Genomic DNA, 24324 nt, shown 5'->3' with positions numbered 1-24324 from the left:
ACCCCCCAGCCCCAAATGGGAATTCTACCCAACATAAATGTTCTTAAAGTAATGCTCTTTGTTTTTCAATCTTCTCTTATGCATCTCTCATGCATTTCATGAAAATGAAATTTCAGATTCTTCCAAAGACCCTTTAGCAACCATTCTTGTTAACAATCTTTGGTTACAATTTTTTGTTATGTTCCTTGACTGTGTGTAGCATCTTGTTTTATCACCAAAGTGTCTACAAAAAGCATTTTAACCTCCAAAGGTTCTCTTTTTTATTTTGGTGGTGTCACACATGTGCATTGTAGGATCTCTTCATGGGCTCAGTTGTGGTTTGTGATGACCCGCCAGGGCAAGAGGTGGTGCTGACACTAACATTCTCTTCTCCGTCTCTCTCTGCAGCACCAAGAAACCGCCCATTGAGGGCACATAGCCCCGCCCCTTCCAGCTTGTGTGATGTAAGAAGCCCGGCTACCCAGAAGGAGGCGTCTTTTGCACTCAGAGCAACCCACCAGACAGAGCCCCACTAATCGACCTTCAAGGATCCAAATACTTTAGTTGTTTTCCCCCAAGAGGCTGTCTGTAGTGACGCCATATTGGCGTGTTCTTTTTTTTCTTTGGACTACTTTAATTAAACAAGACAACCTAGTTGGTGTCCTAACTTTCCCTTCTATTCACTTGCTTGAGGATCCCTCCAGCTTGACGTTCATTCTGAATTTTCCCTTGGGATTAATAAAGTTTATCTAATCTAATCTAATCAAATCTAATGTGTTGGTGCTTCACAGTGTTTGTTACATCTCAGGATAAATTTGTTCATTTCTTAGTTTCTTCCTTCATAGCAATTGATTGATACTTGGGGGAAAACTCTTGTGGCATAGTGGGATTGACGAAATCAGTCATGAAATAAAGTAGCAGCTCATCTAATCAATACTTCATGGGGGAAAGCTTGTGTAGCATAGTGGATTTGAAGAAATCAGTCGTAAAAGTACCAGCTCATCTCTTATTTACAGCCACTCATCAGTAAAATAAAAAAATCAGAGGGAAATTTGGCTGTAAGCGCGAATGGCTTCAATTTGGTCAGCCGTAAATTGGCGCATGACTCTATTTGCTTTAACGTCTGCATATCACTTAATATTCTTCAATCTTATTTGAATATTTGTATTCATTCCTTGGAGTCATCATCATGTGCTTGTTGTCCCATCCTTCTGTCCAAAAAAGGCACTTGCCTGTTAACCTCCTGTTTAAATACACACCATTAAAAATAAGGCTAACTTATCTGCTTTATAATACAGTCTTCTTTACATAATTTATTCACTTGAAAGCTGCAACTTATCTAAATAATCCTAATATTTTAATATATATAAAAGATTCAGAGGGCGGCACGGTGGCGCAGTGATAGCGCTGCCGCCTCGCAGTAAGGAGACCCGGGTTCGGGAGTTTGCATGTTTTCCCCGTGTCTGCGTGGGTTTCCTCCGGGCGCTCCGGTTTCCTCCCACAGTCCAAAGAAATGCGTGTCAGGTGGATTGGCGATTCTAAATTGGCCCTAGTGTGTGCTTGGTGTGTGGGTGTTTGTGTGTGTGTCCTGCGGTGGGTTGGCACCCTGTCCGGGATTGGTTCCTGCCTTGCGCCCTGTGTTGGCTGGGATTGGCTCCAGCAGACCCCCTTGACCCTGTGTTCGGATTCAGTGGGTTGGAAAATGTATGGATAAAAGATTTAGATAGGAATATAACTAACACTCTGGTTAAGTTTGCAGATGATACCAAGATAGGTGGATTAGCAGATAATTTGAAATCCATAATATCATTACAGAAGGACTTGGATAGCATACAGGCTTGGGCAGATTTGTGGCAGATGAAATTTGATGTCAGCAAATGTAAAGTATTACACATAGGAAGTCAAAATGTTAGGTTTGAATACACGATGGCGGTCGGAAAATCGAGAGTCCACCTTATGAGAAGGATTTAGGAGTCATAGTGGACTCTAAACTATCGACTTCCTGACAGTGTTCAGAAGCCATTAAGAAGGCTAACAGAATGTTAAATTATATAGCATGGTGTGTGGAGTACAAGTCACGGGAGGTTTTGCTCAACCTTTATAATAATAATAATAATGTTACAATTATTGAGTGCCTTTCACAAACCCAAGGTCACTTTACATACAGAGTAAAAAAAAAATGACACAGATGACAAAAGTTTGTAGAAGAGGAAAGTTTTCAGTTGAGATTTAAAAGTTCAGAAAAAGGAGCAATCTCGGAGAGACTGAGGAAGAGAGTTCCAGAGTTGAGAGGCTATAGCACTGAAGGACCTGCCTCCCAAGGTGGAGAGTCTGGTGCATGGGACAGTAAGGAGATTACTGCTCGAGGACCTCAGAGAGCGACATGGAGTATAAGGAGCTAGTAGAGGGGGCAAGGTTATGTAGGGCTTTGAAGGTGAGAAGCAGAATCTTGAATTTAATCCTTGATGGAACTGGTGACCAGTGAAGCTGGGAGAGAACAGGGGAGATGTGAGCAAAACGCTTTGTGTGGGTGAGGACTCTAGCTGCAGAGTTCTGAATATACTGTAGCTTCTGTATAGATTTTTCAGGGAGGCCACTGAAGAGTGAATTACAGTAATCAATACGAGACATTATGAAACATAATGCACTGGTGAGGCCTCATCTTGAGTACTGGATGCAGTTTTGGTTTCCAGGCTACAAAAAGGACATAGCAGCTCTAGAAAATGTCCAGAGAAGAGCAACTAGGCTGATTCCAGGGCTACTGGGGTTGAATTATGAGAAAATATTAATAGAGCTGAGCCTTTACAGTTTAAGCAAAAGAAGATTAAGAGGTGACATCATTGAAGTGTTTAAAATTATGAAGGGAATGAGTCCAGTGGATCGAAACTGTTATTTTAAAATGAGTTCATCCAGAACATGGGGATACAGTTGGAAACTTGTTAAGGGTAAATTTCGCAGCAACATTTTTCTTTACACAAAGAACGATAGACGCTTGGAATAAGAGACCAAGTAGTGTGGTAGACAGTAATATCTGCACAAATTAAATATTAGGAGTCTTTTTTAACAACCGGTAAAGAGGGCTATTTTTCCACCCCAGTAGGCCTACACGTCTGCTTGATTTGGTTCAGCTTACCTGTCCCGTTTTGACTCTGAAGTCGATTCTGAGCTGTGTTTATTTATTTCACGGCCTCACAGTTATGGCCCTTAGCCTGTTATTTTTCTGTCATAAGTTCTCTCGATTCTCTTTCCATATAAAACTGCTGCTGCACGGTGCAGTCAGTGCAACCAGAAGGTCGGCCCGTCAGCTGATGAGAACCCAAATGTTAAGCCATGAAATGCCACCAGATGTGTATGTGAGTGGTAGCTTCATTAAAACTCACCTTGTTTATGCTCACTGAACAAATTATTGGGAACAACTGTATAACTGTGGAAGGTTTGAGGACTGAGAAGCATCTGGTTGATGACACTGGTCAGAGGAGAATGGCCAGTCTGGTGCGAGCTGACAGAAAGGCTATGGTAACCCAGGTAGCCAGTCTGTGCCACTGTGGTGAGCAGATACGCATGTCAGCATACACAACACATCGATCCTTGAGGCGGAGGGTCTACGACAAGACAAGACCACACCAGGCTCTACTTCTGTCAGCCCAAAACAGAAAGCTGAGGCTCACCAAAATGAATGAAGGTTCTGCTAAGGCACACAGATGGTAGTGTCAGAATTTTGTGCCAATAGCCTGGCACCATGGACCAGGAACGTGTCAACGGCCCGAGCTATTGGTGGCAGTATAATGGTGTAGGAATGTTTTCCTAACACACTTTGGGGCCATCAGTACCAATCAATCATCATTTGAATGCCACGACCTAGTTGCATATTGTTGCTGACCTTCATCATCGCAATTTACTTCTAATGTCTACTTTCCAGTATGATCATGCATTATGTAATAAAGCAGAAGTCATCTCAAACTGGATTTTATTGATTTTATTAAAATCAAATGACATTCCATACAAATAAGTCAAGTTTTACAAGACTTTACAAGACAACCCCCACCCATGAGAAAGAGAGGTAGGCCTGTAGAGTAAAACTTAAAGCTGGTTAAAATAAGTAAATAGATAAATTAATAAATGAATAAAAATAAATAGATTAAAAAAAGAGGGAGAGAATCTGTTCCTCAATTAAAATGCTTATTCTAAAATATTATTCATTAGATCCTGCCAGGTTTTGAAAAGGTTCTGCACAGATCCTCTAAGTGAGAATTTGATTTTTTCCAATTTCAAATAATATATGACATCAGTTACCCACTGACTTAAAAGAGGAGAGTTAGGATTCTTCCATTTGAGCAAGACAAGTCTACCTGCCAGTAGTGTAGTAAAGGCAATTACAATTTGTTTGTCCTTCTCCATTTTAAGCCCACCTGGAGGTACACCAGCTCAATGTTCTTCTGTGACCCTCCCAATGCCAAGATTTGAATCCAACAGAACGCCTATGGGATGTGGTAGAACGGGAGATTTGCAACAGAAATTGTGTGATGTCCTCATGTCAACATGGACTTGAATCTCAATAGAACGTTTACAACATCATATGGAATCCATGCCATGATGAACAGATGCTGAGCAAGGAGCCCCTACTTGTACTTAGCATTGTATTCCCGATAATTTGCTAACTGAGTGAAGTTACCCGCAGCTCAGAGCAGCATTTTGTGACTGTAATCATCCTTGGGAGCATACTGTCGCAAAGCTGATGCCATCCATATAGTAAAAGTCCCACAGAATCAAATTCCAGTGACAGAAGAGAACCTTCATTACAATTTGTTAACATTCCATAAAGACTACGTTAAAAGTAAGTCCCCATTTTACCAACTCTATCGTATGTGTGTGTTTCCAAGTCATGCGGTATATTCAACATAACTTCTCCAAATTGAATTTTAAATAGTTTTACATGCCAGCAAAGCTTAGCTAATTTTGACTTAATGGGAAAGAACTACCAATTAGGAGACCATGCTAGAATATGGAGAAACTGGATTGGCAGTTTTAATTGAACTCTTTTGACCATTTATGATTTGACTTCAGTCTCTGTCTTGGCCACACAGAAGTTCAATTTCAGTCACAGAGTAATGCACAAGGAACACCCGTGAGGAAGACATTGAATGTTATAGACACTTAACACGTGCTATCAATTTACAGGTATAACAGGTTCTTAGCACTCAGCAATATTTCTTTTGAAGCTGCTAAAAAGCTCTCATTATTGTCAATTCCATAGTTTGAAATGTCAGAATTCTCAGCGTGAAAAAGCACCAGTTTTGATGAAATGTTCATGTATAATGACAGTGTCTGGAATCATTCAGATGTAGAAGGTGGAATATTGCTTAGTTTAACCATTTCAGTTGGATTGTACATGTCATGTGTGGCAGGTAGCTGGCGCCCCTACCCTACCTTCGTGACAGAAGGACTGGGGGAGAGAGCGTGTAAAGGGCATTATCTCCTGCAGATCACTAGATGGCAGCCTCCCTGGGTTGAGACAGCACCCCAGCTTCCCACAGGGCATGCTGCGTCTTGGAGTTTGTGGGTTCAGCCCTGTTTTGCCTCATACTGGGGAGCCCTACTCAGACCATGCTTACGGAACACCGGAAGTACTCCCGGGTGCAGCATAAAAGAAGCCTGCTGCATTCATTTGAGGAGCCTGTGTCAAGAGGAAGAGGGACAAAGCTTGCTGGAGGAAGAAGGAGGTCGAGAGAGAGAGAGAGACAAAAAGAAAAAAGGGCATTGCTGTGTGCGTTATTGTGCTTGTATCCTGCATTGTGCAGGTGGGAAACAATTTGGGAAGCGTTTCCCACAAAATAAACCTGAACTTGCGTCTGTGTCTGCTTGTGTCGGGTTTAGGGAGCTGAAGCACCCCCTACAGGCCACAATGCTTAAAGGGATGACCTAAGGACCCTAGTACATGACAATTCCAGATTCTGTTAATACTGCAATGCTACAAGTTTTATAAAAGCTTGTGAATTTCTACATCACCACTGTTTTTGGTTTTATCTAAAACAAAATTGACTAGGATGTAACAAAATATCGCCCATTTCATTGCTGTTTTATTCCTGCCTCTTATGATTATACTGTTGTATAGCGAGTCTGTGGCGTGTGTAGTTTAACTGAATAAATAATCCGCACGTTCGAGATTTCAGGTGTGGTGTAGGTAGTGTGGTGTAATCCTACATTCACGTGCGTATGTGGGGGATTGACCTGGTCCTTCATTAGCACTGGAGTCATGATTGCCGCATCTGCGTCCCACAGTAGCTTGAAAAGAAGCTGAAGCGTGAGAGCAGGCAGAGCAATGAAAGAAATGAAAGACAGAGAAGAAAGGAGAGACAGGTGGTTGTAAGGCAAACAAAAAGTAAAAGTAAAGGAAGAAGACAGAAAGCAAGAAACCAGCACAGTAGTGTGGAGGCAGGAAGCTCTGAGGACGCCCAAAGGGGCTGAAGAGGGTCCGGCTCAGTGTCTTTGGGTAGCTGGAGTGACCCGTTGCTCAAGAGGGCTGCCACCTAAGGCGGAGGAGTTGGAGCAGTGAGGCCTGGTGCAGCACATTGTGGGACACTGTGACGACAGCAGGGACCCAAGCATGGAGTTTTAAAGATTGGCTATGCCCATCAGGGGGAGATGTCTCCTCTGACTGCAGGATCTCATCAGTTTATTGAAAGAAGCACTGAGGCACCTGGCTCTGGATAGTTTTAAAGGACGGTCAGGTTGCTGCCTTGCTTTTAACCTTGGTTTTATGGATTTGTTTGTTATTTATTAGGACATCACATGTTTTTATTTGAGATTATTTATTGAAGATCGCTGCACTTTTTTGGACATACACTTTGATTGGTGGTAAATAAAAGCACGTTGCATTTACTTCACCTTGTCTCGACTGTGCGTGTCCTCATTTGCCCGCCTCATCCTTGGTCTATTAGTTCACCACGTCTCGACTCTGTGTGTTTTCATTTTGCTCATCCTTGGTCTATTAGTTCACCATGTCCCGACTGTGTGTGTCCTCATTCGCCCTGCTCATCTCGGTCTATTAATTCACCATCTCTTGAATGTGTGTGTCCTCATTTGCCCGGCTCATCTCAGTCTATTAGTTCACCATGTCTCAAATGCGTGTGTCCTCATTTGCCCAGCTCATCTTGGTCTATTAGTTCACCATGTCTTGACTGTGTGTCTTCATTTGCCCACCTCATCCTTGGTCTATTACTTCACCTTGTCTGGACTCTGTGTGTTCTCATTTGGTTCATCCTTGGTCTATTAGTTCACCATGTCCCGACTGTGTGTGTCCTCATTTGCCCTGCTCATCTCGGTCTATAGTTCACCATGTCTCGACTCTGTGTGTTCTCATTTGGCTCATCCTTGGTCTATTAGTTCACCATGTCCCGACTGTGTGTGTTCTCATTTGCCCTGCTCATCTCGGTCTATTAGTTCACCATGTCTCGACTGTGGGTGTCCTCATTTGCCCTGCTCATCTCGGTCTATTAATTCACCATCTCTTGAATATGTGTGTCCTCATTTGCCTGGCTCATCTCAGTCTATTAGTTCACCATGTCTCAAATGTGTGTGTCCTCATTTGCCTGGCTCATCTCAGTCTGTTAGTTCACCATGTTTCAAATGCGTGTGTCCTCATTTGCCCAGCTCATCTTGGTCTATTAGTTCACCATGTCTTGACTGTGTGCCTTCATTTGCCCGGCTCATTCTTGGTCTATTACTATCGACGGTTCCAGGTTGAAGCTGCCAAAGGACATGGAGCCAATCTGTATTGTCACAACTACTAACATTGCAGTTAGTCCATAACAGATGCCCCATCAATCCAAACCACCAGGGTCATTGCTACAGGGGGTACAGTCGTTGTCGCTTATCTGGATCCTGATCTAAAGCCCACATCACACTGCACGACTTTTCCAGCAATTTTCAATAACTGCCTTCCATTACACACTTCATAATTTGCTTGTCCATTTTCAGTGCACTCTGCAAACTGAGCTCAAGACAAGACAAGCACCATGCAGCTGAGCGCACAGAGCTAAAAGGATATTTCTGATGATGTAGTAGAACTTTAAACCAGATTAACAACCAGACGCTGCCTAGATCAGCGTAGGCTGTGATATATTAGCTCAGGCTTGCTTTTTTAATTAAAAATTCCATCCACTGTAGGCAAACGTGGGCAGTTAGGCTGTTATTCGTTGAAAGATGTCAATAGACCTATTTAGGGGATTGGATAACAGGTCAAAGAGCTCATTTCAAGATGTAGCCTTTTGTTGTGGTAACAAGGCAACTTCTTTTATTGGCCATAACTGGTCAGACATCAATTTTCATTCCTAAACTGATGACTTTCAGTGCCCCTTACTACATGCTCATTCTTTAGCCACTCCTTAATGTGTGTTGTCCTCACTTGGCTTATGTAGGAGGATTCACTGTTTAAATTTTGAAGAGGAGATGTTTGGCTCTGTAGCCATCATCCTGATTACAAGCTGCCTCACCATTCCGTGTTGCTCGTGGACTCGTTGGATGAGCAAGATGGTCCCACTGAAGCCTTCTCATTTAAAGGAGGTGATGGGTGATAAACTGAAAACATGTAGGCCTCCAGTTGAAATACCAGAGTAGTCTCCTAACCCCTGGCATATGTCAGCACCAAACCTTCCTTTAAAGATGGGTGACAAATGTGCAATCAGAAGACTTATTTTACCACCAATTCCACCACCAGATCTCTTGTCAGTCATGGGACCTGCTGAAGTCTGAAGTTGCTAGACTCTACATCAAATTGCAGCATGGTCTCTGACAACCTGAGTCAATTCACCAGAACTTTTTGTGTACTTTAATGATGGAAAATCTCAATGAAGTGCTCAAGATGCCTTTCAATTAAAGATTCCAAGAATTAAACAAGAGTGGGAGGTCAACCTGTGGAATGATCTGCCTGCTTATGTAAGATGGGTCTCACCCATTTAGAAGGAGCACCAGACACCAACATGAAACACTCATCAAAGATGAGACAGAGGAGATTTGAATGGGATACTAAATATCTGGGGACAATCATAGACTCAAAACTGACTTTTTATGAAAATACAGAGGCAGTCTGTGAAAAAAGACAACAGCACCTCTACTGTCTTAAGAAGCCAAGATCTTTAAGTGTGAGCCCTACCATAATGTCAGTCTTTTAGAAATATTTTATTGAGTTTATCTTTACATGTATTCTAACCAAGTCTCTTCATTCCTTGCACAGAATGCATTGCTCCATTCTAGCCAGTCCAGCTTCAAAAGGAACCCCTCTACTGAGACAACTCTACTGACGGTGGTCAATGAGCTACAGTTAGCTAGAGCTCCCAACATGTCATCAGTCCTGATCCTTCTAGATCTCTCTTCTGCTTTTGACACAGTAAAGCGATGCCCCCCACTCTGACCTGGGCATCACCAGCACTGCTCTCAGATGGTTTGAGTCCTACATCTTGGGTAGATCCCACCATGTGTTGTCAGCTGGGTCATGTGCTCTTCTAATTCTATACCCTGGAGGGCTGGAGTGTCTGCAGGTTTTCATTCTAACCATTTTCTTAATTAGTGACCAGTTTTTGTTGTTAATTAACTTCTTTTGAATTAATTTTATTCAACTTGTTCTTGAAGACTCAGACCCCTTAATTGTTTCTTTTTCCTTAATTAGCAGCCAGACAATAATGAGATACAAAACATGACCAGCAAACTGTGTCCATCATACAATATCTGAAAATAAAGAAAGGTGAATGTCTCAGGGATGTTGATCTGCTCAGATCCCTAAAACATTTTAACAGTGATCTTGGAAAAGAGAAAATCAACAAGCCATGGAATTAAAGGTTTAATTACCAACAATCTGTTTGGATACAGTGTGATGGATGATAAATTTGTTTGAGGAACCAATTCAACATGATTGCCCATCAGTGGATGTTTCTCACTGATTAATTCATATTTGCACCATACCTTAGCACATGAATACAACAGTTGGAGTGAAAACACCACTGTGTGAAATCTTAGCGGTCTGAAGATTGCATAAAACAAATGGTCACAGCAGAAGGTCACTCAGAATCACGCAGGGTCACTCAGAAGAATTTTTTTGGAAACATGAAATGCAGCAAATCCATTCAGGAGGACCTCTGTGCCTGGATAAAACAATGGCCACATTTGGGCTACTTCTAGTGGTGACAGTTAACAGAAGTTACTTTTCCATTTCAAGTAACTATTCTCTTGTCCTCTGCTTCTGTGCCTCTAGCCTCTAAACAGCGACACGACTGAATTACATGATAAATACAAAGATAATAAAGAGCACTGCAATATTTTTGACAGCTGGAAAAAAAAGATGTGTTTGCGGCAGAGCTGTTCAACAGGAGTGAAGCTTATCCTCCCGTAATTTTACAAGCGCCAAGGGAACGGCTTTTCAAAGTGCCTGTAAAATGTGAGCTTTGATTTATTTGTTTATGGTGAGAGTGCCATTTACAGAGAGGTTGTGCAGTTTGTTTTTCCTTCCACTGCTCGGTAGAAGACAGCAAATCCTGTAGAGAGGTGATAGCCTTATAACTTCAGGGTTGCAGGTTCATCTCCCTTGTTTGATTATGGCTTAACCCTTTGACAGACACTTGACCTGCCTTTTGTCTCAAACATCTCTGCGCATACAGGTCCTCAAATCATTCATGTTCCTCCATGTGAAGTGTCTCATCCCCGGGGTCACCACTTAAGACAGTGAGCTCCAGAGCCCAGCATCAAATGGACGACTCCACGGTTTTATGCTTTGCCAGCATGCTGTCCTATCTGTCAGTTTAAGATTAAGACAGAGAGCTGAGCAGCTGCGATATCTACATTTGATCAAATATTAGGAAGGCAGAATGGTGCTTAGCTCTGGAGTCCAAGGTTTGGTTCACAGCCTGAATGTGTGATGTTCAGATTTTGCACATTTATCTTCTGTCTGTTCGAGTTTTCCCTTTACCTTTTAATTATGTTCATGTTTGGATAATCGTCACCGTTACATTGGTGCAAGGTGACTTAGTGTTGTTGTGCCCTGTGATGGACCGGCTTCCAGTGCAAGGCTGATTCCTGCCTAGCATCTGATATGGGACAATACTCTAAGGTTTATTGTGAGCTTAAGGATATCAAGGAGATGGTGATCACCTTGGCCAAGAATAGGCAAAAGGAACGAGGAAGAAGTCAGAAGCCAGAAACACAGACAGATACCGAGTGACTGAAACAAAAAAAAAACGAAACTGAGTGATGAAAACTGCAAAACAGAAGGAGAGCAAAGAAACTGCACAGTTATCTAACCAAATCCACCACTAATTACAAATTTTGTTTTTACCCACCAAGTAATACCGCACGTTGCCAGTACGGCTGTATAATTGGTTTGACCCCCTCAGGTTGACCTGAATTCTTGCAAAAGATTCCACCAATTTAAGAGCACGAAACACCAAGGCAGCACTGTAACTGTGAGACAAAGATGGAGTATATGACGTGCCGCTCGTGGTTCCGTCTTTTTCAAGGTCAAAAAATGAAACCTAAAACAAAAATGAAATAAGAAAAACTCACAAATCCTAAGAGCATCCAGTGCTACCAAGATACGCCTCAGCTTTCTAGCAACTCTGAACTAGAAATAGTGCCTATAAAATGTATTCACCAGTCAAGAGTGGTGTTTGGGGGTGGCAAGTGGGGTGACCGCCCCAGGCCCCGCACCAAAGGGGTCATCCGCTTTTGAGGTCCGTGTGTCCCATTTGAGCTGATTTGTCAAGTTATATTCTCCAGTATAGATCAACCATGTCTCAAAACAGGCTTTGCGTTCTGGTGATCCTATCTATAGATGAAAACATTGCAGATCCAGATTAGACTACCAAGATGTCATCAACGACTTTTCCAATTGGAACGCAAGAAAAGTGGATTTTCGTCTCTGAACCTGGAAACCGGTAAGAGATTTCATGATGATACCTCTATGTTAATTTCACACTTACTGTCGAAACACTGAAACTCACATTTTATTTGTAGGCCATAAACTTTCCAAATATTAATGCACAAAAACATGTATTGCTAACGATAACCGGCTGACATGACCTCAACGTGAGTTATGACTATGACATCCTGCATATCGAGACTCAAAGTATCTTTGCAATTTGGGTACGTTTTCCAGAAGAGGCCCCGCTAATTTCCGCATGACACTGCATCGTATTTCACACTATTGTGGCATTGTCATGAATTATGAAGTGCACTTTTTTAATAGATTATATCATTATAGTTTGATAAAGTCCACGTATTATCTTGAAAAAATGTAGCTGAATACTGTAATGAGAAAATCCGGTGTATGTTAACTTTATTTTTATTAAATTCGCGTGCAAGTTTATACAGTCCACACATACTGGTAACAGCGTTTGACGTAACCGATCCCGTGTGGGGTTAGTCAGCCGTAGGCCCCACAAACCGCTAAGGCCGCCTCTGTCACCAGTGCAAAAGTTTACACATTTTACGGTTATAAAACAAATCTCAGTGGATTTAATTTGGCTTTTCTGACACCGATCAACAGAAAAAGACTCTTCAATGTCACAATGGAAGCAGATCTCTGCAAAGTGGTCTAAATTACTTACAAATTCATTGAAGAGTGTTCCGGTCTTTTCATTCGTGCTTTTTTTTTAATTTGAATTTCCTGCTTTTTTAATTCAATGGGCACTTTCCCACCACAGGAACGTTTTTTTTTTCAGGAATCAGGGACATTTTAGAATTTTAGGAACTTTTGCAGCATTCCCACTAGGGAATATATTCCCGGGAATTCGAGAATCCCGCATTTCATTCCCGGGAATCCCGGGAGCCTCATGTGAACGATTTTAAGAACGACCGACTCTTATTTTTAATAAAACTACTGCAATATGTTGACACAAATAAAAGACTAACCGTATCTACAAGCAGTTCTTGCTGTCATATAAGTACATTTATCTAGTTAGTTGCAGTAATAAGAGCATAGAAAGCACAACGTGTCCAGCGTGCAATTGTCCAGGCTAGAGCACACCTTCATGCAGAGTATGCCAGCCGCTAAGAAAGCACGCTCTGCCTCCACTGAAGTAGGCGGCACAGTCATCAGATACTGATACACTTGTTCTAAACAACACCCGCGCTTGACTTTGCTCTGAAACACCGCCATTTCAGCTTTTACTGATGCATCCAGTTTCTTGTCATCATTCTGTGATGGCAAGTTTCTTGGCACAGATAATGCGGATGCAACAGACTGACGCATTGCAATTTCAAGTTGCTGTTCAAAGCTGTTGTCTGATGAAGTGCAAGCTGCAGCAATGGTGCCACCTTAATTATTTTCAACTATAACTCTGTTATTTCTTGATCGATTTTTACACTTTTACACGCTATATATGCGAGCTTGGCCATTCCTGTTTTCCCAGGAATTACAGCAGTTTAATTCCCGGGAATGTGGGAATATAAAATGTCCGGGAATCCCAGGCTCCCGGTGATTGGGAGCCCGGGAATGGATTCCCTAATTCCCACCACAGGAGCTTGTGCAGTTGTTGTTCCTGATAGATACAGTAGTTCCTGGTCCTTTTTTCTTTTGCTCCTATTCCAGGGTAGGCACTCTTTATTCAACCAAAAACTATCGTGAGTAGAATCCAGGCAATGAATTTTGCTGATTGGTTGACCACAAGCTCTAGAGGCATCTTACAGATCTGTAAATAATTTGGACTTTGGAGGGTAATCGTTGAAAATGGAGAGACGCGCTTCACACTGTATCACTCTTCAAAGGTGTGCTGCACCATGCGCTGTATCAAAGCAATAATCTCCCCCATGAAGTCGCAATCCCTTTGAAAACCCATTATTGTAACATGGCTTTCTCAGTGCTTCATTTTAGTGTAACCCTGATATTCTGTATATGCATTTAATTGTCATTTTCATCCTGGCTCCTCAATCCGTATTAACCCCTACTTTCTCTGCTGTTCTTTTTCTGTATTTTCTGTAGTGGCGATCACGCCCCCACCACTTGATCAAGGCACCATGCAGTCAACACATTGATGGACTGAAGGCCAGAAGTCTACATGACCATCATCATCAAATTCTTCCACATGAAGCCTAAAAACCATGAGGATTGATTTAGATCATTTATGGTAGGCTGAATGCCCATTGGGGGCTGGGTGGTCTCGTGGCCTCAGAACCCCTGCAGATTTTGTTTTTTTTTTTCTCCAGCCCATCTGGAGTTTTTTATTTTGTTTGTTTTTTTCTGTCCTCCTGGCCATCGGACCTTACTTTATTCTTTATTACTTTTATTTTTAGATTTTTCTTTCTTTCTTCATCTTGTAAAGCACTTTAAGCTACATCATTTGTATGAAAATGTGCAGTAGAAATAAATGTTGTTGTTGTTGTCCCCATGAACTCCCAAACATTCCTAAGTTTGCACCGCATCACTCTTCTTTGCATGTCACATATTTTGAATAAAGGTTACATTTCTTGGTGTGCAGTGGGAATTCAACACATGAAAGTGGCCCAGGGCCATCATCATACAGGAAGTCACTGGTTCCTGAAAACAAAGTTACTGTTCTCAGTTTAAATGACTGTTTCTGGGTATTTTGATTATTGCACTTGTTTGCTTTAGATTTGCCTGTGTGTTATGAGTAACGCCATACGAAAATCTGAAAATGATGCAGGAGGCCACAGAAAAAAAACACAAAAAGCCAAACCTAAAGTCAGACCTGATCTGAATCCACTGAGGCCTCACCCAAGGCAGCCAGACCCAAACTCAAGAGACAAGATTTTAGGTCTTCACAGGCCCTTCAGTGCCATATTAAAGCATACTGTATCTTTTGTTGCTTTTAAAATTAAATTATATCAAATGTGCAAGCTCGAGTGCTGAAGCAAATTACATACTGGAGCATAAATCTGAATAGAGCAGAACTGAAACATGACATGGCTTCTTCTGTACTGTAGCCAAGCATCAAAGCGCAACTCAGGAGTATACAACATTTCTACAGAAGATGTTTTGACATGAGATGTTGGCCAAAAGGGAGCCAAATAAAACAAATCATGGCTTAAAACTAAAGTAATTAACAAAGATGGTCATCCACTGTTTTCATGGTTGCTAGTTTTGCAGTGCTAATTGTTGGTCATTAATAGCGTGTGGGTAATGAGTTGAATCTATTATAAACAGCCAGGCTCATTAGTGTGTGCTTAGAGCAACGTTTAAATCATCAAGTGGAAGCCTTTTGTCACAGGACCAGGGGGTATTTGCAGTTTGTTGGTTAGAGCAGGCAGACCAAAAGTTAAAAATTAAAGGACCATACGAAGAGAGCAACTTAAAATAGACAGACAGACAAAATAGATGAATGTGTATTATTGTGAAGTTTGTGAGATTTTTTAGGCACATTTATTGGGTTCATCTACTCTCACCCTTGAAGATTAATACACAGAGATACACACACATGCACATAGAGATCCTAGCCAGACAAAGTCTTGAGTGGTGCCAATTGCCAATCACTCTGCAATATCCCGCACTGGATTCTCTACATAGGGACTCACTGTCGCCAGCACTAAAAATTATTCAGGTGTCGTCGCACCACACATAAAAGAGCAACTCTTTTGGTTAGATGCCACTTACCAAACAAACAATGTCTTACTTTTACGGCAGTTGTTCTAATTACTGAAGAGTTACCTCGCAGCCAGTGCCGTCCTTACAGCATTATTGGCCCCCGGGCAAAGCAGAGCACTGGGGCCCCTACCTACACAACCACTCAGCCAATCACAACATACATAAATTAGCATGGGGTCTCTACACTTGTGGGGCCCCCAGGCAAATGCCCAGGGTGCCCATGTGTTAAGATGGCCCTGCTCACAGCCTTGATAAACCGTGTGGGCAAGAAAGCAGCAACACTTGGCGCCCTTTTATTATTGCAATCATTCTAGATAAAAAAAAAGTATAGAAAATATAAAAGCAATGTGGTATTTATTAACATATAACAATATCAAATAGAAGAACACAAAATAGATAGAAAAGTCTGGATGTAGGCAGTCTTGGAAAAGCTTACTGAAAATCAGAAATTGTTAAGGAGTGGATGTCGTCCTGGGCGGCTTTTGGTTTAGCAATCGGTGTTATTCATGGGTTATGTAATCAGATAATAATAATAATACATTTTATTTATATAGCACCTTTCCCATGCTCAAGGCACTTGATGGTCTCACGTATCTTGATCTCTGATGTCTCCTCCTATGTCGCCCTTCTGTCGTTTTTTTTTTATTTCTTGGATCCATTGGATGAGCCATATTTGTGTTAAAATGCAAACATGGGGTTTTGGGACATGTGACATTGCATACATTTCATTGGCTATCTTGTCCTGATGACAAATGACTCTGATCAAAGTGTTTGATCTTTTAAGTGCCTCCACACTCCTTCCTTTCCCAGGTTGCAATCTGTAAGAGAGGAGTTAGGAGAACGCGTTGATACAGTGCATTGCCGCACCCACCACATGACAAACCAACTCAGGTTCCCAGATTAGCCATGCAATGGGTGACACCTCAGAAACCACACTAGTTCAGATGGTGTGGAACAGTGTGAGGTTTTTTTATGGTAGGTGGAGTGCCAATTCTGCCACCAACCCTCAGGTTTTTCCCTACAGGTTGGAGGGCCTACATGCAGGGCTGGATACAGACTAACGTCATACCCAGGACAGAGCAATTACAGGTTAAGGGCCTTGCTCAAGGGCCCAATGAAGTAGAGTCACATTTGGCATTTACGTGATTCAAACTGGCAATCTTCCGATTGCCAGTGCAAATCCCGGGCCTCAGAGCCACCACTCCACCCATCTGTAATCTGTAAACTGTAATCTAACTCTGTAATACCTAGTCCTACAGCATTCTCCCTTTCCCACCTTATAAATGGATTAAAATTAACACAAACTAGCACAAAACAGGAAGAATGCACGGGAAAGGATGGTTGTAATTCCTATAATTAAAGTCCTGTATATTCTTTTGAGCAAAATAATCAAAACGTACTATACACAGTCTACAGTTCAAAAATTGAACATTTTCTGCACCAGGACAGATGGTACTTTATTCATCCTGTAGGAGAAATTTAGCTTTATACAGAAACTCAGAAGTCTTATAACAAACAACAACAACCCTCCTTAAACACACAACAATTACACAAAGAAGAAAAAAACCTCTGACTTGGCTAAAGATAAGAGAGCAGCCACAGTCTCAGTGAGGCATTATAAGAATGTGAATTTCCCATCGGGATTAATAAAGTATCTATCTATCTATCTATCTATCTATCTATAAGAGTGTGGGTATTAAGGAGCCCCCAGTATTGCTTCTTCTCACTCTTCTCTTGAATAATTCACGTCTTCGATGTTACAGAGAGGATGTGCAGCACTAATGACGATGGCACTCAGTTTTGTCTTCATTCTCTCCTCCACTACTACCTCCAGGGGGGGTCCCATAACTGAGCCTGCCCTTTGAATTATTCTGTTGATTTAGTGGGCCTCTCTGGATGTGATGTATCAGCCTAGTACACCACAGTATAGAAAATCCTTACGGAGCTGTAGAAGATGTGAAGGCTGCCACCACCCATGTCATTAGTGTAGGCAAAGTAGTGAGCTTTGTGTCATATAGACAAGTCTAAGAAGATCATCTCTGGAGACATACATATAAAAAGCATCCCGTCTATGTTCCTGTCAAGACTATAGGCACACAGCTACACAGACAGACAGTTAGTGAAGTTGCTGGGCTGTTTCACAGCTGCCACAAAACCATTTTGGATCCTCCTGAAGTTTGTGTGTCTTTTATTTCTCTCACATCCCAAAGATGTCCAGATTAGACTTTTTAGTTGTTCTAAATAGAATCATTATAAGTGTGTGTGACATTGTGCCCTGCAGTGCAGTGAGCTGATACCCATTCCAGGTTGGTTTCTTCCTTGTGCCCAGTGCTGTCAGGATGGCTTTTGAATCCTATTGACTATGCCACACGTGCTGGATGGGCATCCTGGCCAGAAGTGTGGATGGTTCCTTACAACGGATGGGAGGCTCCTAGCAGGCAGATAGGCATCCCGGCCAGGGCGGAGAAGGGGATCAGACCTGGAAAAGAGGGCTAGAAAGGATGGACGAACAGCCCACCGGATGTGGAACTTGTCGCTGGGGACTCTTTACTCCCCCAATACGATAGACGGCAGCTGCCCTGGATATCAGTGCATAGTATGGATCCAGCGGGGCATGCTGGGAAGTGTAGTCGGGCTACACAGCCCTGCTGGGGTCCTTGGGTGCTGCAAGGGGATGCTGTAGGGAGATGTGCTTCCAAAAATGGGAAGCACTTCCTTTGGGTGGTCCTGGCACTCAAAGTACTCCCGGGTCCTCAATAAAAGGGACCACACTCCCTTATTCATGAGAATCGGAGCTGGGAGGAAGTAGAGCAACACTTGGCTGGAGGGGGGCATTGTGGCGAGAAGAAGAGAGGTATTGTGGAGAGAGAGAGAGAACCTATGTATGTGCCACTTTGAGGTATTGTGAGGAAAAAATTGGTTAATAAACCATCCTTTATTTGAACCCGGGAGTACTTGTGTGTTCGTGTTGGGGGTTTGGGGCTCTGTTATGGGGGTTTGGGTTTCCATTACACTATGATTAGGAATGCAAAGGAGAAGGAAATGAGTAGATGGGTTGTGAAGCACAGCTTGTATGAGGGTATCGCCAAACGTATTTTGATGCTTGGGGAAAATTTGCAAGAAGTGATTGTGGTGAGAGAGGAAATGCAGGTGATGGGTGTAATGGAGCAAGATGCAGAGGACAGGAAGATATGGAAAAAGACAATCCGCTGTGGCGACCCCTAACAGAATCAGATGAAAAATTGTGGTTTTGGGATTCTCCTGGCCCAGAGGCAACAGAAGGTTCTATGATGTCGTACATTTTTTACTTTGATTTCCTGCTAAGGATTATTTATCGAGTACTGAGTTTGTACAATCCTGCAAATTTCCCCATTAAAGATGGGATTCAGCCTCTTGTCTAGTGATTCCCAAATCACAATTGAGAATCAATGTAAGTGCTGTGGGGAATGGAATGGTTTGACATTTATATTTCTAGAAACAGAGGTGGCTGTCACATGGAAGACAAAAGATCCCATCCTGACAAAAGTTAACTGCATGTAAAGTCCCTTTGGAAATTTAGTCATAACTTCTAAGAAAATAAAAAAAATCCTGACGCTTTGACCTACTTCTTTCGAAAGCTCAACAACAACTTCTCCCCCAGAGTCAAATAGTTTCTATTTTAGTACCTTTGCTATGCTTGAGTTTGTTTCCTGCTTTCAAGCTTCTTTACCAACACAAAGCCACTAGTTGTGTCAAGAGTCTTGTCACTGTCATAGGCAAATGTTTCTCTGGGTGTCATGGATGCCACCTTTCCCATCCCTCAGCTGGCCCTCAGCAACTACAGCATGCTGCTTCAATGATAAAAAAAAAACATAGAGGAGCAGGTAACATACTGCTCTTTCGCACACATCTAGGGTCATGGGTTCAGATTATCCCGAACCCAGTTGTTCTTACTGTGTGTGTTCTTCCCAGGTTTCTGTCTTTGTTTCTCTCCAGAACTCTGCTTCACTCTTCATTCCAAAGATGTTCTGGTTAGTTTAGTTCATAACTGTAAACTGGTGCCTTGTGAACTGGCACACCATCTAGGGTTGCTTCTTCCATATACCAGGTGTTGTTAGAATGGGTTCCATCTGCACTCTACCTGGATTTTGATTAAGAGGGGCTGAAAATGTTATGTTGTGTTATTTTGTGAACCATCCTGTTTAATGACCATGTGAGACTTGTGGACGCCCCTGTGAAGGAAGGACCGGGGGAAGGGGTATATTGAGGGCAATACCTCCCTTGGAACACAAGAGGGCAACCCAAATGGCTCACAGCAGGGCCACGGGTTTGGAGATTAGAAACTCAACCCTGCTGGGGTCTGTAGCCACCACCAGAGGGTGCCTGAACAGGTTCCAAGCCCTGGGAAGAGGATCTGTCACCAACGAGAGCATTTCTGGGTGTCCTATAAAAGGTGCCGCCTTACTCCAGTCGAGGAGCCAGAGTCGCGAGGAGGTGGACAAAGCTTGCTGAGAGAGGAGTAGAGGCGGCAGAGAAAGGAGAGAAGAAGGAAAGAAAGGACTGTTGGTGCTTTACTTTGTGCTTATGTACTGCGCTCTGCAGTGGGGAGTGAAGGGGAAGTGCTGCCCCACTTAAATAAAACATGTGTTGTGTGGCAACTTGTATATCTGCCTGTCTTTGTCGGGTTAGGGCGGCTGTACGCACCCTGGTGGTCCACAATGGCATCCCAGATGGGACCTCCTGGCCATCAGTAAGCAGGAGACCTAGGTATAAAAAATTTTGTGGACAACCCAGCACAGCAGTGCAAGGCACACACCCGTAGTAGCACAGCAGCACATGCTGAAGCCGTGCTTGGTGAAGGAAAGGACTGTACTGTTGTTTGTGTACTGTGCTGTGTAGTGGGGAGCAAAGGAAAAGCACTGCCCCACTTGAAATAAAGGTGTGTGCTGGACTTGAACTTGTGTCTGCCTGTCTGTGTCAGGTTAGGGTGGCTACACACCCTGGTAGTCCACAGAGTGCACAGCAGGTACTAATGCATGACACTACAAATCTACGGTAATTAGTGTAATGAATTTGTATTGGTTATCTCAGAGCAAGGTAATGAGAGGGCATTGACACTACTATTTTGTTCTTTTAATTGAATTGCACCCTGTCTATTTAATGCCATCTTCTGTGCCCAATTCCTTAAGTAAGAATTTGTTTGTGATGATTGTTTGTTTTGTAGTAGAATTACACCACAATCCATCCCAGCTCGTGCATTTTGGTTACTGCTGGTGGTCAGCCACAAACCCGCGAAATCTGGATTACGAAGACCCTCAGGATGTGAATTTCCCCTTGGGATTAATAAAGTATCTATCTATCTATCTATCTATCTATCTATCTATCTATCTATCTATCTATCTATCTATCTATCTATCTATCTATCTATCTATCTATCTATCTAGATGCAACTACCTTTTCTAAGCTGTGAGCAATAAGGTGATTCTTAAAGTTTACAGAATGTAAGCACTTCCTGATGATGATTGTCTTTCACTCATCCCACCATCTTTTTTGTGTAACACCACCAAATCCTGCCAACTACGCCAATTGTTTTGTCTTGGAGTCACACCACAATCCATCCTAGGTCACATATTTTGCTTTTTAGTAACTGTCGGTGGTCAGCCTTGGACTTGTGGCATCTGGATTACAAAGACCCTCACAAGCAGCTCTCACTTCTACACTGTGTCTCTTATTCTTGAGCGTGTAGCGACTGCATCTAAGCACTGCAAGCAGAGTGTTTTCTGGTGATGTTGGCTGACTTCTTTCTCATTTAGCCCACACCTTTTTGTGTAGCACTGTAACTACACTCCACCCATCCACATTGAAAATCTTACTGACTACACCAAATATTTTATCATGGAATCACACCATGATACAGGTTGCACATTTTATACTGTGGTGCCTACCGGTGGAGAGCTGTGAACTTGCAATGTCTGGATTACAAAGACCCTCAGAAGCACCTCCTTTTTCAAATGTTTTGTCTTGGAGTCACACCACAATCCATTCTTGGTCACATATTTTGCATTGTAGTGACTGTCGGTGGTCAGCCTTGAACTTGTGGCGTCTGGATTACAAAGGCCCTCACAAGCAGCTCCCTCTTCTACACTGTGAGCAGTAAGAGGACTTTTATGCTTGAATGTGTAGAGACTGTCTCTGAGGGACTGCAAGCAGACCTCTTCCTGGTGATGCTGGATGAGTTCTCTTTCACTCAGCCTCCACCTTTTTGCATAGAACCGTCACTACACTCCATCCATCCACAGTGCAAATCTTTCCGACTACACCATGATCCATCTTAGGTTACACATTTTGTACCTTTGCTGATGTCTGAATTACAAGGTACCCCCAGAAGTAGCTCCCTTTTCTGTACTGTAAGCAATAAGAGAAGTCTCATCACCTGGTCACCCATTAGCTGAGCTCTCCATCATTCAGCCCTGACCTTTTTGTGCAGTGCTGCTCTAATTTTCACTGGCCTGTTAGTGTCTGAGTCAGATGCAAGTGTGCACCACAGTACCATGCAGGAGGTCATATGGGGAGTGTGTTGATTAGTGGGTTTGCTGCTATTGAAATGGGAAAGAAATCAGTAAAGAATTAGGAGCTCGGCGATATTCAGAGCTTACATAACAGCATACTGACCTGGGAGATGAAACCCTCAAGACAAACAAGAAAGACCATCATCCCAGAAAAGAATAAGGGTGGTGGGGGCTTTCTTTTTTTTATTGCAGCCCAAAACGATTTTGGATATTGCTGTCCATTCTTTCTGTAATGCTAGCCAGACACTGAACCAGGAGGTTGGGGTAACATGTATTGCTGTGCATTGTCTGCCTCGCCCCCTCATTCATCAATCGAGAATGCTGTCTTCAATTCCAGGGCATTCCCTGTTTATGATGGGTTCTGATTTTTCTTGAAGGATCTATTTAACAATATTTTAGCAGAAAATTAATGCGTTGTGCATGTTTTGAGCATACGAGTGGACAACTGACATGTGAATTGTGTGACTTGAGTAACGTTTGATTGTAGTAGCCATGTATGCAAAAGAAGCAAAACTACCAAAGCTGGTGTCTTTAGAATTGTACCATCTTAAAAAAATTCCAAGCTTCCAACTTTCTTTCCTTCATAAACATAATGTGTAAAATACAAATTTAAAGTTGCTGTTTCAATTACTACAGCATCTTTGCCATTTCTAAGCCATGTTTCATTCAAAATAAAAAATCTGCTTTCTTGCCACTAATAAAGTTGTTTATATAATGCATCTTACTAGTTAAAGTTCTGATATTAAGTAAAGCCATTTTAAGAGTCTTAGAGTGACACAGCTGCTCTGAATATTTAGGAGATGCCAGTTACTGTAAGTTGTTTACATTTACTGTTTCTTTTAGTACATCAGTAATTAGTTCTTAAACCCTCAATATTCTGCACCTCATTAGTTAAACATACTAGAGCGGCATCATATTTTAAAATGTACTGGTAAACACACTTAAATAGTCATTAACATGTTATTGCTGATGTTGTCTCAGAGGATTATGGATCCTTGTCTTAATGGAGTGCAGGCCATCCTTGCGCTGTCAACACACTGACAGGGATATTTTTTGTGAGAAACCAAGAGTTGCGCGATAAAACAGAAAAAGGTCAAAACCAGGAGATCAATAGAACAATAACAAGTCCAGGACATGAGGTCAAAAGATGAAGGAAGAGGTCAGCACCAACAAAACAATAGCAAGAAACATTTCAGTGAAAGGTTTGGTAAGGTTTTGAATCCATAGATCAGAAAAGGAAGTGAACCTGCAGCTGACCATTTAACCTGCTGGTCACAACCTCTGACAAAGCGGGACGCAGACCTAGCGATGGCTGTGATCGTACGAACTTAAAATGGCAGCCAAAACAGACCAACCATTTGGAAACTCGTAAAATAAATGCCATAAATTAATTCTCTGGCTCAGAAAACTCTTAAAACAAATGTACAATCAGGCCAAACAATGAACACAATTAAATAAAAAGAATACAACCCATAATAAAACAATCCTGTCTGAAGATGTGTGGTCGTCCATATTCATGTATCCATAATTATGCCTCTAGCTGTTCAAGGAGAGGAGTCTGCTGTACACTTCATCTGATCATCTCATCATGGGCAGGGGCCACCATCTACCATTCTTTTGAAAAAGTAGGAGACCCAGTCATTCAGCTGTGCCTGCTGATAGGTAACATGGGGGTGGTGTGTGTGTGTGTTTATAGACAAGTACGGTTACTAATTTTATATATGAAAACAGCAGGATGAGTATCAAGTATAATTCTGTTACAATGTTATCACTTATATGGTTTCTATTTTCCACCACAAATTAGCTACCTTCTAATAGGAAGTTCTAGAATGCCGGGATTCATGTTACTGTTGACTTTTATCCAGGAAAATGAATCTCGAGGCACAAATGAAGTGTGCACCAATCCTGCCTGTCTCTCTGCTGTTTGCAGATGGTATCATCCTTCGAGATTTCAACAGAATATGATCTGTGGCATCTCCCAGAGGGTCTAAAGCGGGCATGATGATCTGGGCAAAGATCCAGGGTCAGAGCCAAGACACCTTGAAGGGAATACATTTCTGCTCCTGGAAATAAGAAATTACAAAGCTTTATTGAGGATAGGGTGGTTTGGTTGGTTCATCCTGCTGCAACTGTGATCTTCACCTGGAAAAATGGGTGGAAAGTGATAACATGATATATTTACTGCGTTTGCTTTTTTTACTTTCTCGTATA

This window comes from Erpetoichthys calabaricus, chromosome 11, assembly GCF_900747795.2.
Source record: "Erpetoichthys calabaricus chromosome 11, fErpCal1.3, whole genome shotgun sequence".
Classification (NCBI taxonomy): domain Eukaryota; kingdom Metazoa; phylum Chordata; class Cladistia; order Polypteriformes; family Polypteridae; genus Erpetoichthys; species Erpetoichthys calabaricus.
Note: the sequence above shows the minus strand (reverse complement) of the source record.